The 15,504-nt window shown below is 40.1% G+C and overlaps 1 protein-coding gene across 1 annotated transcript in view; it reads right to left on the reverse strand.

Annotated features, from left to right (window-relative positions):
- The window catches only part of MAST2 (microtubule associated serine/threonine kinase 2), a 287,018-nt gene extending 271,520 nt beyond the window's left edge, over positions 1 to 15,498 (reverse strand). The window contains 1 exon segment of the mRNA XM_006898983.1: positions 15,438 to 15,498. The gene's annotated coding sequence lies outside the window, so the exon portion shown is untranslated.
- Between the last annotated feature and the right edge of the window lie 6 nt (positions 15,499 to 15,504).

Here is a 15,504-nt window from a genome sequence, read left to right on the forward strand (position 1 = left end):
ATGAAATATGTTTACGGCATTGAAGTCTATGGGGGAGAGAATAGTCTAAAAGTATTATATTTTAAGGCATTATTTTTATCGTAGGAGTACGCAATGAGGGTTGCAGAGTGGATTATATTTGGGGGTAGGGGCTGGGGTTTGGGGAGGTGCAGAGGGATTGTGTGCCAATGAGGGAGTTTTGCTTTTCAAGGAGAGGAGCAAACAGGGGGGTGTTTGTGTGGGGAGAAGGGTGCAACAATGAATGAATTCCAAAATCTCTGTAGATGTTCATTGAAATGAAAAATAAACAAACTAAATTTAAAAAAATAAAATTTTAAAAAAAGTGCATACAAAATACCTGGTGAGCCTACAATGAAGTAAAGATTAAAAAATGACCAATTATCATTCACATCCAAAAGGGACTTTAAGAAACAGGGATAAAAAGAAATAAAAAAAGACACAGGGAGTCAGAGAAATGAGAATGAATGGATGAAAAGAGAGGGGAAATGTTAAAAAGGAATTCATTATCAAAAGCAACAAATTATATATATATATATTTTTTTTAAAAGCAACAAATAGTTCACAAACGTCAGAGGATATTGTTGTCAGGTGCTTTGTCTAGTCAACTACAACTCACAGGGACTGGATCTGAATCTTGCCCTATCCTGTACCATCCTCATCATCTCTGCTATACTTAAGCCCACTGTTACAGTCACTGTATTAATTCATCTTGTTAAAGATCTTCCTTTCTTTTGCTGACCCTCCACATTTCCAAGCATGGTGTGCTTCTCCAAAGATCTGTCTGTCCTAACAACATGCTCAAAGTATGTGAGACAAAGTTTCACAGTCCCTGCCACTAAGGAGCACTCTGGTTATACTTTCCCCATGCCTTAAATAATTTGGCAGTCCATAGGATTTCAGTACTCTTCTCCAACAGCATAGTTCAAAGGCATCAATGCGTCATGTCCTCCTTATTTACTGTCCACTTTTAAGATGCACAGAAAGTAACTGAAAAGGTTGTGGCTTCAATCAGGTGTGCCTTCCTCTTTAAACTGCTATCTTGTTCCTTAGCCCTTTGGAAAGGTCCCTGATAGCAGATTTTCCCAGTAGAACATATCTTTTGATTTCTTGACTATATATCGAAGCAAGAGGAAATCAATGACAACCTCAATCTTTTCTCCATCTTTTATGATGCTTCCTATCAGTCCAGTGGTGAGACTTTTCCTTTAATTGATATTGAGATATAATCCAAACTGAAGGCTGTAGACAATGATCTGTAGCAAACATTTCAAGTCCTCCCTGCTTTCAGCAAGCAAGATTTTGTCATCTGCACAATGCAGACTGTTGATGAGCCTTCTTCCAATTCTGATGCCACATTCCTCTTCAGTCTAGACTCTTAAATGATTTGCTTAAGAATACTAAGAAACAATCAGGTTTTGAAATGTAAAGGTCTCTGGAACGTTGAGATATTTATGTGCATAAATTTTCAACAATGAAAATTGTTCCGAAAATGAAAGATAATTCACTTTGCAAACTTCACAAAAATTGAAATTTTAAAACAACCGAACAAAATTAATATTGTTCCCAAATGGTGATGCTGTTGTTAGGTCCCCACATCAACCACTCCTAATAACAGATCAGTCTTGACCTACCAAGCCCACCCTCATGATCTCCCACATGCTTGGGTCCATTGTTACAGTCACTGTGTCAATCAATCTTGTCTTGTTGGGAGGTCTTCCTTTCTTTCACTGACCCCCTACCTTTCCCACCATTATATCTTTTTCCAAGAACTGGTCATGACTGACACCATATTCAAAGTTTGCTCTAAGGAACAAGTTATGTGTCATAGTTAATATTTTTATGTCAATGGAGTCATAATTCCCAAAACAGTGAATCTATTTTATGTGTTCCAAATCCTAAACTCTGATATTAGTGAGGCAGAATAATAAGCAGAAGAAATTAATGCACCAAATACTAAAGACAAATTTGCAGAAATCAAGGATTTCTACCAACTTTTGAGGTCTGAAACTAACTGAATATGCAGCCAAAATGCATTAGTAATAAAAGGTGACTTGAACACAGAATCTGGAAAGAAAGAAAGATTGGTAGTTGGAGAATATAAACTTGGTGACAGAAATGAAGCTGGAGAGCGAATTCTGAACAACCAATGCGTTATTCATGGCAAATACTTACAGTGACTATACTGTTTGAACATGTATGCACCTCATGTGATGGACTACACAGTAATGAGATTGACTACATCTGTAGAAAGAATCAATAGAGAACTTCAATATCAACTATCAGAACAAGGCCAGGTGCCGCCTATGGAACAGACCATCAATTACTCTCTGCAAATTCAAAGCTAAATATAAGAAAATGGAAACATGTTTTTAAGAACCAAAATATAGGGGAGCTCTGGTGGCCTACTGGCAAGAAGCTGTGTTGCAAACCAAATGGCACACAGTTCAAATCCAACATATGCTCCACTGGAGAAGGAGGGGCAATCTCATACTCTGCCAGCTGGATCCGACTCAACGGCACACAAGAAAGAAAGAAGAAAAAAAAAACTAACTATGACCCTGAGTCTATCCCATCTGAATTAAAAACCATCTCATGAATAGAACTGACGCACTAAATATTAATGACCAAAGACCACAAGTTACAGAATTACACCAAGGACATCATGAAGAAAGCAGAAGATTATAACAAAGAAGAGAGAAAGAAAACACAAAATTTATGTCAGGAGAGACTCTGAAAATTGCATTAAAATATAGGGAGGTCAAACCAAAGGAAGAAAGGCTAACTTAGAAGAGTTGAACAGGGAATTTCAAAGGGCACCTTGAGAAGACAAAGCAAGGATTATGATGAAATGTGCAAGGAGCTGGAATTATGAAAATAAAAATCAAGAATATGCTTGGCAATTCTCAAGCAGAAAGAACTGAAGAACAAGCTGAAGCCTCAAGTTGCACGGAACCAAAAAGAAGTAATCAACACTGAACCAATTTCAGGAAGTAGCATTCACAAAGCAGCAATGGTAATGAAGGAAGTTCAAGCTGAGTGGAAGACAATGGAAAAAAAAATTAGGAGCTTCAAGTTTCAATAAACATGAAGCTCACTAGTCTATACCAAGAAATATGGAAGACAGCTACCTTGTCAATAGGCTGGAAAAGATCCTTATTAGTTCCCACTTGGAAAAAAAAAAAAGGTGATCCAAAGACTGTTAGGTGCCATCAAGTCAACTACAACTAATAGCAATCCTATGAACAACAGATCTGAACCTTGCTCCATCCTGAATAAAGATGATAGAAGAAGAATCAATGCTTTTGAACTGGGGTGGCTGGAGAAGAAAACAGAGTATCTCATGGGACAGCCAGAAGACCAACCAGTCTCTCTAGGAGCAAATGCAATTAGGGTGATCCTTACACCCAAGTCTGGTAAAACTTCACCTCATTTAAGTTTGGACATGCTATCAGGCATGACTAACCCTTGGAAAAAGACATCATGCTGAGAGAAGTGGAAAGTAAGAGAAAGAGAAGAAGAACCTCAACAAGACAGATTGACACAGCAACTCGAACAACAGGCATGGCCAGTGAGAAGTGGTAAGGATCGTGCAGGACAGGGCAAAGTTAAGATCTACTCTTCATAGGGTCACTATGAGTTCTCTAGTCCACTGGACTGCACCTAACAACAAGTAGATCTGTAAAGATATGATTAGTCTTATCTGATAAAGGGTAAATTTCCTCAGGCGTATGGCCTACATGGAATTTATGTTTTGAAGCTTGCAAAAAAACCTACAGCACTTTTTGTCAGCCCTACATGTGGTTACTTGTTGTTGCTATTGCATACCACTGAGTCGGAACCACTCATAGCTCACCCTCCACCAGGTTTTCAGAGGCAGTTACCACACAAGAGGAGACTGCCCATCCTTCTCCAAGAGAACAGCTGGTGGACTTGAACTGCAAGCCTTTGGGACTGCAGCGCAGCTTCTTGCCACTAGGACACCAGAGCTACCTGGTAAGGAAGATTTTGCCGAAGAAGGTCAAGGACTATAGTCTTTAATACAGATTGAAGTTCAACATCAAGAAGACAAATATTCTCACCACTGGGGCAACTGGCAGCACCAGATGGATGGAGAAGAGATGGAGGATATTAACAATTTCTGCTTGCTCAGCTCCACAATCAGCACTCTTGACTCCAGCAGTCAAGAAATCAAAAGACAAACTGCACTGCGGAAGTTGGCTCTCAGGGACCACTCCAAAGTACAAAAGAGCTATGATGTTAGTCTAGAGACTAAGGTGCGCCAAATTCAAGCCATGGTCTTAGCAATTACTTGCTATGCATGAGAGAAATGAACAATGACTAAGGATAACAGAAAAAGAACCAATGCCTTTGAATTGTGTTGCTGGAGAAGAGGACTGAACACAGACCACCAGGAGAACAAATAGTTCTGTCTTGGAGAGGATGAAATCCAGTTTCTCCTTGGAGGCAAGCATTTTGAAGCTCCATCTCACATACTTCAGGCACATGGCCATAAGGGACCAGTCCTTGGAAAAGGACATCATGCTTGGAAAGGTGGAGAGACAGTGCAGGAGAGGAAGATCTTGGACGAGATGGACTGATACAGTAACTAGGGTAATGGGGGGGGGGGGAGATGTGTCAGTCAGACTGGCTTAGGACAGGGCAGAATTCAGAGCTACTATACAGAGAGTCACAATGCGTCACAGGAGATTTAATGGCATGCAACAACAACAATATTTGGTTATATGACTTCTGCTCTCTATTCTTAAATCAGTGGTTTATAAACTTACTGACTTTAGGTTAGTCCTAAAGCCATCCATCTGCAACTCTGTCCCCTAACAACTACCTTTAGACATGTGAACCTCCAAAGCTGGTAAATTCCAAAGCCAGAAGCCTGAGATGCTGTTCACTTGATTTTGACTTTACTATGTGGATGGGCAGGAATATGCAAATAGAGTAGGTTAGTCTATCCACAAGGGGACTGGCAGGACTAAGTGCTTTGTAACACTGGCCTAAAGGCACAAGGCTGAAAACTAAGGTACCTACGAGCACATGGTGGAAGCTTTCCTGATTGTACCTTGATGCCAAACTGAATTATAGTCTTTTGGCTTCCCCAATAAGATTCTGTGTGCTCTGTGAGCTGCTGTAATGGATTTTGGATCCAAAAGAGCAGTAAGACTGATGTTTGAATTAGTGGAAAGAGAGTGCGTGGTGAACATGTTGGACCTCATGGAAATTGGTTTTGTGTCATGGATAATGATGATGGGACTATCACCCTTTGTGGGGTTAGCACATATCAAATATGTCCATCTCCACACAGTTCTTACTCTTTTTACTGCAACCTTTCCACACATAACTACCTTTAACTCTCATCCTTTGTGGGGTGAGCAGATATCAGATATGTCCATCTCCACGAAGCTCTTATTCTTTTTACTGCAACCTGTTCACACATAACTACCTTTGGACATATCAACCTCCAAAGCCACTAGAATGCACAGTTAGAAACCTGAAGTAGTGCTCATATGCTAGTGATGACTTAGATTTGGACTTTCAAGTTATCTCTAGCTTGAGATCTGACTTATAGGCCAGGGATTTGCCTCTCGAAGCACATGCACTATTTCTAAAGGGTGAAGAGAATTTAAAAAAATAAATAAATTATATACACACAGAGAGAGAGAGAGAGAGAGAGAGAATAACTGTATATACTGAATAAACAGATCACTGTACCAAAAACAACTGGCTGACAGTGAAATATTTCAGCAAGTACCATATGATCAAGAGCCAATAGCAATGAAGGAAGACATTCAAGATACACTGAAAGCACTGGAAAAATCAAGGCCCCAGGAATCGATAGAATATCAATTTACATGCTTCAAATGACAGACGCAGCCCTGACGTGCTCACCAGTCTATGCCAGGAAATTTGGAAGGCAGGTATTTGGCTGGCTGACTGCAAAAGATACACATGTACTCCCATTCCCAAGAAAAGTGATCCAATAGAACGTGGAAATTATCTAATAGTATCATTAATATCACATGCAAACAAAAGACAGGTGAATATCATTTAGAGACTGCAAGAACATTGACAGAGAACTTTCAGAGTCCAAGCAGAGTTTAGAAGAGACTGTGCATCAAGGGTGTCACTGCTGACTTCAGATGGATCCTAGCTGAAAGAAAAAGAATACCAAAAGAAAGTCTATTTATGTTTTATTTACTATGTTAAAGTTTCTTACCACTGCACAGTTCCTTACCACTAGACCACCAGAGCTCCCTTGTGTGTGTGCGTGTGTATAGAAACTTCACTTGCTTCTCTAAAGAACATAGCCTAAGACACATGGTAAGACACAACAAGGGAAAAAGTGATGCCTTTGAATTAAGGTGTTGGTGAAGAATACTGAATACAGCATGAAATGCCAGAAGAAGAAACAAATCTGTCTTAATAGAAGCACAGTCAAAATGAAGCAAGCAAACATGGTAACATCTTATCTCACATACTTTGGACACATTATCGGGAAGGGTCAGTTCCTGGAGGAAGACATCATGCTTGATATGAAGAGTGAACAAAATAGAGGAATACTTTCAATGAGATGAAGTGATGAATGATGCCCTTCATGTCCTCTCACAACTCCTTTGCTTTTCAGTCATCAGTGTTCAGTACATCTTCTTTTATCAGTCTCTACATTAAGATACTCAAGGTCTTGTTTAGGCTCTCATTGTTTTAATTTCTCTTCAGCAACAATTTTAATTTATACATGAGCCACTGATGGTGTTCCACAATCAGACCATAATCTTGTTTTGACTGGTAATATAGACCTTATCTAAAGAAACTTGGAATTAGAAAATCAAACAGAAGAAGACACTTGGCATTTCTCAAGCTCAAAGTACTAAAAAATAAATTCAAGCTCTGAGTTACAATACTATGAGTAAAACAACAAATTACACAGGAAGGAACAAAAGAAGATGAAACAATTACTAAGTCACTGTACCAGAAAGAATCACACTGAACCAGTTTAGGAGGTAACATATGATCAAGAACTAACGTATTGAAGGCAGAATCCAAGCTAGACTGAAGGCAACGACAAAAAGTAAAGCTCCACTAACTGACGGAATACAAATTGGGGTGTTTAAACAGACAGATGCACTCTGGACATGCACACTAGTCTATGTCAGGAAACTTTGCAGATAGTCACCTGGCTAACTGACTGGAAGAGATCCATATTTGTGCCCATACCAAAAAAAAGGGTCATCTAAAAGAGTGCAAAAACTGAATCATACCATTACTATCACATGCAAATAAAATCTAGCAGAAGATTATTAAAAAACAGCTGGAACAAGAATAGGGAACTGCTAAAAATTCAAGCTGGATTTACAAGAAGCCATGGAATGGGAGAAACCATTGCTGTTATTAGATGAAACTTAGCTGAAAGCAGAGAATACCAGAAAGATATTTACTTGTGTTTTATTAATTATGTAAAGGCACTAGATTATGTGGGTCATAATAAATTATGGATAACATTGAGAAAAATGGCAATCCCAGAATATTTTTGTTCATGCAAAACATGTACATAGACCAAAAAGCAATTGTGTGAACAAAACAAGAGAACAACGCTTTATTCTCACATCAAGAAATGTCTCTGCCAGTTGTATCCTTTCTCCATATGAATTAGAGACATTAGCAAGGTCCCTGACAGCAGATCTGCCCACTGCAACTTACCTTCTGATTTCTTAACTTCTACTATGACCAGAGATGTTAATTATGGCTATAAGTAAAATGAAATCCTTGACAACTTCAATCTTTTCTTGGAGAAGGACAGCATGCTTGGAAAGATGAAGGCTGTGTATAAGATCGGAAGATCTTCAGTAAGATGGACTATCACAGTGACTGTAAAAACGGGCTCAAGTGTGTTGGAGATGGTGAGGATGGCACAGGAGAGCATAGATACAGAGGCACTCTTCATAAGGTCACTATGAATCATGATCTACTCAATGACACTTAGCAACAACATAATTATGATGTTGCCTATTGGTCCTACTAAAATAATTTTTGTTTCCTTGATGGTGAGATGTAATATGTATTGAAGCCTATAGTCTTTAATCTTCTTCAGTAAGTGTTTCAGGTCTTCAACTTATGCAAGCAAAGTTGTGCCATCTGCATAAACACACGCTGTTGATGATGATTCTGATGCAACTTCTTCCTCATGTAGCCCAGCTTCCTGAATTGCTCAGCATACGGAATGAATGGGTATGGAGGAAGGATAAAAATCTGACACATAACTTTCCTGATTTTAAACCATGCAGAGTAAAGACTAAGATGCTACTTATCCAAGTCATAGGGAACTCTGATAACCAAGTTAGTAGGGAGTTTTGCTGCCAACTTCTTCATATGCAAATTACAACCTCTAAAAATCTGTTGGGGGAGTCAATTCTGAGTCAGTTCCAACTCGATGGCAATGAGTGAGTGAGTGATTCAAGTCATGATATCTTCAATTATTTCACGTACCAGTGACAGCCGGACAATGAATAAACATGACCAAAGAACAATGTCTTTGAAGTGTGGTTTTGAAGAAGAGTACTGAATATCCCATGGATTGTCAAAAAGAAAAAATAATTCTGTCTTAGGAAATGTGACCAGGGTACTCCTTAGAAGTAAGGATGGTGAAATTTCGTCTCACATACTTTGGGCATGTTGTCAGGAGGAATTAGTCTTGGAGAAAAAAACATCCATGTTAAGAAAAAAAAAAGAGTCAGAGAAAGAGACAGAGATATTCATCAAAATGGAATGACACAGTGACTAAACTTGACAAAGATAATGAGGTTGATGTGTAACAATGCCAGGTTTCCAAGTGTTGTTCAGAGTTGCTTTAAGTTGTAGCTGACTCAAGAACAACAAACAAAAAGTTACAAAATTCTATCATGTGATTTAGCCTTATTACTGTCACAGTGATCATGTTTTCCAACTGTCTATGCTTCTTTGTTCTGATTTCTATATTCCAGTCAATAATTACTATTAACTGCATTTTTTCTATGTCTTTTCCATGTAAGACTATAGAAGTTAGTAGAAATCTTATCTTTGGGTTCAGTGTTTGGCGTACAAATTTTAATAATAGCTGTATTAGGAGGTCTTCTGTAAATGTATATTGATATTATTCTATCATTTGACAGCACTGTACATCAAAACAGCTCTTGAAATGTTCTTTTTGACAATGAATACACCATTTCTCTTCCATCTTGGCATAAAAGATCATATGACTGTCTGATTCAAATAGCCAATACCAGACCACCTCATTTCACTAACGCCTAGGATGCTGATCTTTTAAGAGTTCCACTTAATTTCTGACAATTTCCAATTTTCTTGGATTCATACTATGTACATTCCATATTTCAATTGTTATTGAATGTCTTCATCACCAAATGAAGATCCTTCATTAAGTGAAAGCTTTATTCCACCCATATCATTAAGACACTCTTAAAAAGGCAGCTTCCCCAATCCTATTTTGAACACCTTCCAGCCTAAGCTTTAAATCAGACTATGTTGCACTGCTGTTCATAAGCTTTTCAGAAGTGGATTATTTATTTCAGAAGTGATTGTCAGTTCTGCTTCCTAGTCTGGAAGCTCCACTGGAACATGCCCACCATGGGTGACCCTGCTGTTATTTGGAGTACCACAGCAACACACAAGCCACCACACTAAAACATACAGACAGACAAGTAGTGGGTTTAGGAGGTTAAAAGTCCAAATTCAGGGATCCAGTTCTAGGAGAAGACTCTCTTTTTCAGCTCCAGTGTCTCCTTTCACCACCTGTGGGCCCAGCATTCCTTGGAATTGGGATGTGTCCTGGCTTATACTTTTCCCTGGGTCTAGAATCTGTTGGGCACAGGGGTCCCAGGGTTCAAAGCACATGGACCACTTCCAACTCTGCTTTCTTGGTGGTAGGAGGCATATCTCTCTGCTCATTAATTAAATAAATCTTTTGCATGTCAAAAGAAGGAAATAACAAAAAATAAGGCCACAGGAATAGATGGTATACCAATTGACATATTTCAGCTAATAGATGCTGCCCTGGACATGCTCACCAAGTTGTGCCAAGAAATCTGGAGAACAACCACTTGGCCAACTGACTGGAAGAGATCTATATTTGTTCCCATCCCAAAGAATGGTGACCCAACAGAGTGTGGAAACTATAGAACAGTATCATTGATTTCACATGCAAGCAAGATTCAATTGAAGATTATCCCAAAACAACTGGAACAGCACATCAGCAGAGAACTTCCAGAAGTCCAGGCTGGGTTTAGAAGGGGTCGTGGTACTAGGAATATTGTCGCTAATGTTAGATCGATTTTAGCTGAAAGCAAGGAATACCAGAGGAATGTCTATCTGTGTTTCATTGATTAGGCAAAGGCGTTTGCGTGCATCATTAACAAACTGTGGCTGACTCTGAGAAGAATGGGAATCCCAGAACACTTGATCGTTCTAGTGCGAAACATACTTGGACCAAGAGGCAGTTGTCAGAACAGAACAAGGAAACACTGCATGGTTCAAAATTGGGAAGGGCGTACACCAGGGATGTGTCCTGTCTCCATACCTTTTCAACCTGTATGCAGAACAGATTATCCGGGAGGCTGGGTTCTATGAGGAGAAACGTGGCATCATTGGTGGAAGATCTATCAATAATCTGCGTTATGCAGATGACACAACCCTGCTTGCTGAAACTGAGGAGGAACTGAAGCGCTTGCTGCAGAGGGTCAAGGACTGCAGTCTTCAATATGGAGTGAGGCTCAATGTCAAGAAGACAAAGATTGTCACTACTGGGCCAATTGGCAGCATCAGGATGCATGGTGAAGAGACTGAGACTGTTAACAGTTTTCGTCTGCTTGGCTCCACAGTCAACACTCTTGGCACCAGCAGTCAGGACATTAAGACATACTGCAATGATAAAGTCTGCTGTTAAGGACCTCTCCAAAGTACTAAAGAGCAATGGTGTCTCTCTGGAGACTAAGGTGTGTCTGATACAGGCCATGGTCTTATGCATCAGAAAGTTGGGACAATGACTAGCAAGGATAGAAGGAGAATTGATGCCTTTGAGTTGTGGTGCTGGAAAAGAGTATTGAGTGTACCATGGACTGCTAAAAAAACTAACAGATTCACCCTAGAGAGGATTAAACCAGGCTGCTCCTTGGAAGGATCCTGAGGCTTCGTCTGACATACTTTGGACATGTTGTGAGGAGGGACCAGTCCTTGGAGAGGGTCATCATTCTTAGGAGGGTGGAGGGACACTGCAGAGGGGAGGGCTACAAGGTGGACTGATTCAGTGACTAGGGTAATCGGGATGGGTGTAGCAGAGACAGTGCGATTGGCACAGGACAGAGCAAAGTTTAGGACTGCTGTACATAGGGTCGCTATGAGTCGCATGCGACTTGACAGCACACAACAACAACAACATCTCAAAAGAGATTGACTTACAATATAACCTAATCCTGCAGATTCTATTCCACCTCAGTAACGTAACTGTCATTAATCTTGCATCATAAACTTGAGAGCGGTTTATATTTACATCAGATAACAAAATGAAGAACAATCACATATTGAGAATCATAGTCTAGCCAAGTTAATATATATTTTGAGGGAACTTAATTTAATTCAAAACAGCAACATTAGAGAGAGAAGTTTTTGGTGAATTTGAAGAAGCCAAACCATAATATAAGGACTACACAGAAGTGAAGAAGATGAGAGAGAGACTATAAGTTCATTTTTCAAGAATGGTGAAAGCACAGAAGTAACACAGTAAGTGAAGCTAAATAACTGACAAAATTGAGAGAAGTTGCGTTATTCTGTTTTTTTCCTTAAGACAGTAAACAAAGACAGAATAGCATGCATTATAAAAGCCCATAGACCCAGTGTATCAGTGACAACTTACACATTACTGAGATTCCAAAATACTTTGCTTTGTCCTTCAGAGCTGCCCTCTGAAATCTGTTCAGCTCTTGAACTTGAGCATGTTTTCCTTTTGTTTTGGCTTCTCAACACTCCAGGTGTGATCTATAGAGTCTCTTTGACATCCATTTCTATTCTTTTCTTTCTCCTCTGAGTTTGTAAAGACCTTTTGCTTTCTTCATGGATGATATCCTTGATATTGTCCCACAACTCATCTGGTCTTCTATCAGTGGTGTTCAAGGCTTCAAAACTATTCCTATGATGATCTTGAAATTCAGATAAGATTCAAGATCGTATCTTGGTTCCCGTGGACTTATTTTAATTTTCTTCAGCTTTAATTTGAACTTGCATATGAGTAATTGATGATCTGACCCACAGTCCACCTCTAGCCTAGTTTTGACTGCCAATATTGAGCTTCTCCAATGATTTCTTCCACAAATATAGTCAATTTAATTCCTAAACAGCCCAAAAGGTGAGAACTATGTCATCAATTTGTGTCTTTTTAAAAGGTATTTACAAGGTGAGCTCTGGTGGCCTAGTGGCAAGAAGCTGCACTGCAATCCCAGGGTTATGCGGTTCAAATCCACCAGATGCTTCCAGCCTCATTTCTATCATCAAGCCAGTGCTTGGGAGGTTGGAGGGACAGTGTAAGAGAGGAAGACCCTCGATGAGATGGACTGATTCAGTGACTGGGGTAATGGGAGTAGGTGTGTCAGAGATAATAAGATTGGCACAGGATAGAGCAGGGTATAAGGGCTGTTGTACAGAGTTACCAAGGGTAACAAGCGACTCAACGGCACATAACAACAACAACAACATTCCTTCTTCACTGCTTCCCACTCTTGCATTCCAGTCACCAATTAACATTACCAATTTTTTTCTGAAAGTGAGGAGGACTTGAAGTACTTGTTGCAGATCAAGAAATGCAGCTTTCAGTATGGATTGCATTTCAACATTAAGAAAAAACAAAGATTCTTACTGGACCAATAGGTAACATCACGATGGATGGAGAGGAGATGGAAACTAGCAAAAGCTTCATCTTGCTTGGATCCACAATTAACACCCTTGGTATCAGCAGTAAGAAAATAAGGAGATGCACTGCACTCAGAAAATCTGCAGTTAAGGACTCTTCCAAATTACTGAGGAGTAATGATGTCAGTTTGAGGACTAAGGTGCGCCTGCTTCAGGCTACAGTCCTTCCGATCACTTGCCATGCTTCTGAAAGCTGGACAATGAATAAGGATGACAGAAAAATAATTGACACCTTTAACCTGTGGTGTTGGAGAAGAGCACTGAATATCCCACAGACAGTGAAAAGAATATATATCTTGGAGAGGGTGAAGCCAAAGTGCTCTTTGGAGGCAAAAATGATAAGGCTTTACCTCACATTCTTTGAGCATGTTGCTAGAAGGTGCTATTCCTTGGAAAGGGACATGATGCTGGGAAGGGTGTAAGGTAGGCAAAGGAGAGGAAGACCCTCAACCAGGTGGACTAACAAAGTGACCGTCACAATGGGCTCTTGTGTGTTAAGAAGTGTGAGGATGGTGCAGGATAGAACAAGGTTCAGATTTTTTGTTCATAGGTTGCACATGACTTGACAGCACCTACCAACAACATGATTCCAAAAAGGAGTTCTTATAGCAGAGAGTTAAGAAGTTGTGTTGCCAACTCAAAGGCAGGCAGTTCAAATTAACTAGCTGCTCTGGAAGAAAGCGGGACAATTTCCTCAAGTGCAATTTATAGCCTCTGAAAATCTGCTAGAGGGTCCAACTTGACAACACACAATAACAATTGCAACTTGATTCCAAACTAGTTTTAAATGAAGTTTCAGAATAAGACAGACTAGTTAGAAAAACCCCATAATGTCCTTCTCAATCTCAGCTAATGAAAATCCTATGATACAACAGTCCTATTCACAAATGATCACAGCGGCAGCACATCATTCCATGGTGCACGGTGTTAGCATGAGGCGGGTGGTGGATAACTCTCCATGGCCGCTAACAACAGCAGCAGCTGATGAAAGGGAATAAAATTAAAGACATTTGGAAAAACAAGGCTCAAAGGGGGAGATGAATACCTCTTTCTTAAAACTGAAGTTAAGGATGATTAACACCAGCATGTAAGAGAACAGGAGAAAATCAAGTAACATTCAACTATTCAATGAAGCATACAGTAAAGTCAACTGAAGTTAGTAAATTGATACATGAAAAGGCTTCCAGTTTTAAATACATTTTAACATTTTGAAACTCTATGAACTTTGAGAAATGATAATATTTATAGAAAGGCTTCAGGTCTTCTGTTCATAGGGTTGCTATGAGTTGTGCTCCACTCCACAATCAACAACACTGCACAGCATATAAAAGACAAGATAAAGAAGGGAGAGTACAGCAGCAAAAAGCTCCACAATATTAAAACAAGGACAGAGTCAGTCAGTGGTACAGTCTACTCAGAACAGGGAACAGGAGAAAAAGAAAGATGAAAGAAAAGAGGTAAAAAAGAATCCAAAACACTAACATGTGAATCACTGAAACTACTTAACAATGATGCCTAAGGGAAAGAAATATTTAAGTTAGAAGAAGCAAGAGATCAATAAAATGCACTAACGGATTCAAATATAAAGTCACCAGGGTCTGGAGAACTGAGCAAAAGATAAACTGTCACTAACGTTAATTTCTACAGGTCATGTCAGTAAATCCCACAAGATCAAGAACCAGGTATCTATTCACACCACTTCTTAGACCTGCTAGTGGAAGCTTTTCTGTAATAAAACTGACCTTTATCCTCTACTCCTAAATACGCCTATTCTAAAGTAATGCTATAAAAACATCCTATTCATTCAGTAATCTGATAAATATTTTTAACACTGCTTTCTATTCGTTTTCCTACCAATGCTAAACTTCTAGGAGTTTGCAATGCTAAACACCTAGAAGGCAGTCTAGATTCATGAATTCTCTGGCCAGAGTACTGATTTTGGGGCTGAACACTTGGCAGCTATTATTTTAAGGTGCTTTCTCACGTTACTGTGGAAAACCTTAATTATGATTCTAAGCACACTCCTACAAAAGCATAATTATGGTCAAATCAGAGAATGCTTAGGAATAAATAGCCCATTTTCTTAACTGCCAAGACAGCCTCCAAGAAACAGGATAACGTTTACTGGACTTTCCCACCCTATCATACGCCTCTAGATAACTCCGCAGGAATCCCTGAGCAGCTCCTTCACTCCCGACTCACATTCCAGCGCCCTTTCTTCCTACCCAAGAGCCCGGACTACAAACGCCCTTGGGACCACTTTTAATCTCCCTATCCCCCATTTCCACCTCAGGCGACCACTTCCATTTCTGCACTCGGGTTTTTTCTGACTCTCGGTATCTCTCCCTCTCTCCCTCCCAAACTACCCAGTCCCCACCCCTCAAACACCGCACTCCGCGTCCTCCCGCCTAACATCCCCTCCCCCTCCGCTGCCGTTCAGGCCCCCACCCCTCCTCTCCGACCCCAGCCGGCCCTACCTGCTCCCTGCCCTCCGGCCCCGCGGGCCCCGGCCGCTCCTCTAGTCGCTGCCTCGCGGGCGGCGCT

Source organism: Elephantulus edwardii, unplaced genomic scaffold (assembly GCF_000299155.1).
Source record: "Elephantulus edwardii isolate Elephantulus edwardi_28Jun2011 unplaced genomic scaffold, EleEdw1.0 scaffold00243, whole genome shotgun sequence".
Classification (NCBI taxonomy): Eukaryota; Metazoa; Chordata; class Mammalia; order Macroscelidea; family Macroscelididae; genus Elephantulus; species Elephantulus edwardii.